Here is a 4266-nt window from a genome sequence, read left to right as displayed (position 1 = left end):
TAACGGTGTGACGGAACTATAGGATCCGGCAATTTCCGGACAAAACCGGTTTAAAGTAGTTAAAACTGGTTTCAACCGCTTCATAACACTTTGTTTATGGTAATTTAGAAGTTTATTGTTGAATTTCTTTGTTTTTTTTCGACGTGGGATCTCGGAAGCTGTGTTGTGTCGCCAATGAGATTAGTGGTCATGTACTGATGTTTTATTATTGTTGATTTAAACGCTTTAGATAAAAGGGTATAAAAAATATTATATTAAAATTTGTGCAGCCATTATCGTCAATTAATAAAGTTAAAATGTATTATAATGACATTTCGTATGGAAATAACATGATTTTAACCTGTCAACTCCATACAAAAGAACGTTTTCTCAATTGTAGAAATGTCAAATTCTCTAGACGTGCTTGAGAATTTGAGAAACACTTTTCATCCAATTAAAGTGTTTATTCACATCTATACTAATATATAAAGCTGAAGAGTTTGTTTGTTTGTTTGAACGCGCTAATCTCAGGAACTACTGGTCCAAATTGAAAAATTCATTTTGTGTTGAATAGACTGCGACTTATAGGAGCGAAGATAGGTACAATGGAAAATGTGAAAAAACAGGGCAGGTATAAATCATAACTTATATCTTCTACCCACGGGAACGAAGTCGCGGGCAACAGCTAGTAAATGATATACTTCTTTCAACATGCATTCAGGAATTACGTTCCATTTTTCTTTTAACTAATTTAGTCACCTAAAAATGTCCATCTAAAATTAAGTATATCATTCTCAATACGTAAAATTCTTATTACTATTCAAAAACACCATATCGCATACTGGCACAATCTTAAACACCATCCAAGGCCGAAAACAATTCCTTCACACTTTTTTGCATTCATTTGTTTAAGCATAAGATAAAGTCGGCTTACACTTCCCTTCGACTTGCATGACCACTTATAATCAATCATTTGCCGTCCCTTACTGTCCTTTCTTTTATATCTTTTTGCAAGCAACCCTTAAAGCGTTTATGCAAATTTTGGCAATTAAAACTCTGCAACGGTCTTCCTATTCTTCGTCGGCAGCTGACGGTTGGGATAGAAATAACATCGGGATGTGTTAGATGGGTGCTGTGCAAATGTCTGAGAGAAAAGTTTGATAGATTGTAATAATTTATTAAGTGATCCCGGTGAATAACGTTTCTGTGCTATTTCGGGATCTTTGAGTTGATTTGAAGATTTTTGCAAAAAATACTATAATTTTTAGATAGTTATGAGCTGTTGGAACATAATTATTTGTAATTACTATTGTAAGGATTAAATTGAACAGTTTGATGCGCGACCTCGTTGGTGATTGGGTCGAGATATCCCAGTGCCGGCGTTAGGGGGGGGGCGTGATGGGGCGATGGCCCAGGGCGACAGATCCTGGGAGGCGCCAAGGTCTGAAGTTGGAGTCTCTTGCCTCTCCTGGTGCAAACCCTCAGAACTGTGCTCTACGCTCTGTGCATATGCATATTTTTTAATGAGATTTTTGCTTCCCTCAAGTGGGCGCCACAATATTTTCTCCCGTGGTGTCAGTGGCCCTTACGCCGGCACTGAGATATCCCAATCAATATGCTTGAGCAAACCGTAGTTTGGGTATTCCAACAAACTGTCATAGGCTTAATTGTTTTCGGCCAAACTTTTATCGCCAACCTGTGAGAAAGTAAGTAGAAAATAAGTGGTCCAACTATAGGATAGTTATAAAACAATATATAACTATTAAAGTAAGAAGAAATAAAGTAAGAAAAAGACATCTTACAAGTATCTAATAGCCAGGCGTAGGCGGTAGTAAAATACCGAAATAATTTGTTTCCCTGTTATCAGACTATCCGATTAACAATAGCTTTCACGATTCACGAATACGCGTGTACATATTTAAGAAAAATTAAACAAATATACATCTCTAGTCTATCCCTACCATCAAAACAAAAAAACAATATTTACATCAAGCGACCTCCCAAGAGTTGCATGAAAATATGCGTGTATGGAAGTTGGCTAACCAAACGGCTAAGTGATTCAAACAGCAATTAATTAAATGTGGGTAATTAACTTGCCTATTAACGTTCCATGAGATTGCTGCTTATACATACACTAATATTGCTTAAACTGTGCGTCTATTTGTTTTGTAGAACTTCACTAAATTATTTATAATTTTTTGATTAGTATTGTGTATAAATTCCCAATGTTTCATATAATGTGAATTAAATGGTTGATATTGAGTGTGTAGAATATTGAATTGATATCCCAATATATGATATGTATACGTTTCAGTAGAGAATTGAAAGACAAACTTGACAATACTAGCAAACAATCATGGATTAACTAGATCGATGATTCTCCTAGATAGTTATTTAAAGATAATTTTAAACAAGACAAAACATCAAACCTCACTTCACAATTCATTTAGTTAAAAAGAGACAGCAGCTAAATTCCTTGCTTACCTCAAGCAAACCGAAACGAAAAACAAAGCGAGCAATAAAACATAATTACATGTACTAGAACTCTGTTACCCACAGACTCAACAAGCCGTCGACGTCGATGTCACAGAGCAATTTAATATGCTCCTACATTTCATACTCCTTCTGCCGACCATCCACACATCCAACATAGTCATAAACCACTACTCCGTGAAACAGGTGAAACAGGTGAAACTAGACGATGACATGATGAACAAAGTATTAGTGAAAATATTCCCCAAGAACGAAGTACAATTGAAACTGGTTAATGACAGTCTGGGCAATGAGACAGACATTGATAGTTCTGACGAAGATGGACTGAATTTTGCTGGAGGAATGATGGTACCAACTTACGAGCAAGCTGGACAGAAGCGGTTCAAGAAGATCAGTAACAGAGTTGATCCAGAGAAGTATAGTGTTAGGGATAATAATAATAATAATATGGAGAAGAAGGACAGGACTTCGGATGCTGGTGATGATGAAGACAACTCAGATCCGATGCTGCTACTGAGTAACTTGGTCGTGAAATTAATGGAGTACCTACCCCCGAAGTTGAAATTGAAATGACCGTGTAAATAAAATAGTTTTTTTAATACTTCACTTGTTGATTTTGTTTGTTCTTGTAGTTTTGTATGTTAGACTCGTTTTTAGATATTAAAGTTTATATTTCGAGCGTAATTTATTTCTTAAGTTTTTAATCATGCTTCTGCAGTACGAAAATTTCTCAATGACTATTTTTAATATTATTCAGTGTAAAATTACAAATTCGTCACGTAATCCAAAATATACGACATGCTAATTTAAGATCTCAAGGGGTCAACATTACCCCACTCCTTGTTGACCACTCATTGAAATCCCGTTGACCCTTCTCGAATAACACTAAAATGCCATCAGGGGTCACATGGACCAATTTCGGACAAAGCTTTAAAGTTTATAAAAAACACGGATTGGTCAAGATTGTCAATAGAAGTGACCCTTACAATTAACGTGGCTTGACCCTTAGGGTCCTATTGAAGGGTTGGGATTAGAGGTGTAACGGATGAGGATGAATGGGGTAACAAACGCCTCTTTCTTCCGATGCACAATAGTGTTGAATAAAATATGCGTAATTATTATTATGTGTCTTGATACAGCCGGCCTTTTGTGGAATTTCGTTGGCTGTCGAATAAGAAAAGTACAAGAAGATGAGGAATATTTTAAAGCGAAAAGTTGGGCTAAAATATATTACATTTTTATACATTAAACAAAAATAAGAATTTTAGGAGCATTAGAACGCATCGGCTCTCTCGGATTTGCAGTTTGTAATCATTAGCATTTGCTTTTCATATTCGAGACAGCATTTCATTCTTATTTTAAATTATTCACAACATTAACTTGCAACCTATTTGTCACCAAAAAGTTTTTAATCTAGTTTTAATGAACGATTATCATGTTCATGCTGCCCTTAATGCAATGTCATATTGTCTATTCATTCTATCTCCTCTTCGTCTTTAGTTACCACTAAACTGGTACCAGTCTACACGTTGAGTATAGTTAAATATTTAAAGCATTCATAGTTTAATGCGTAATTAATATTGTAAGTAGTAATTATGCCAGGTCCGTGCGTTTTGGAGCAGAGCCGCGAAATGGCGGCTAGATTACATTAGCGTTACGAAAGCAGCTGGTTGATAGCTTGTTCATTTGTTTTTATGATCTTCGTTCGGTTCGCTGTTTATGTTGTTACACCTTCTGTTATTAGTGATGTGGTTACACTCTTATAATTACTAGCTTAGGGACTTCGTTCGCAAA

Source organism: Trichoplusia ni, chromosome 5, assembly GCF_003590095.1.
Source record: "Trichoplusia ni isolate ovarian cell line Hi5 chromosome 5, tn1, whole genome shotgun sequence".
Lineage (NCBI taxonomy): Eukaryota > Metazoa > Arthropoda > Insecta > Lepidoptera > Noctuidae > Trichoplusia > Trichoplusia ni.
Note: the sequence above shows the minus strand (reverse complement) of the source record.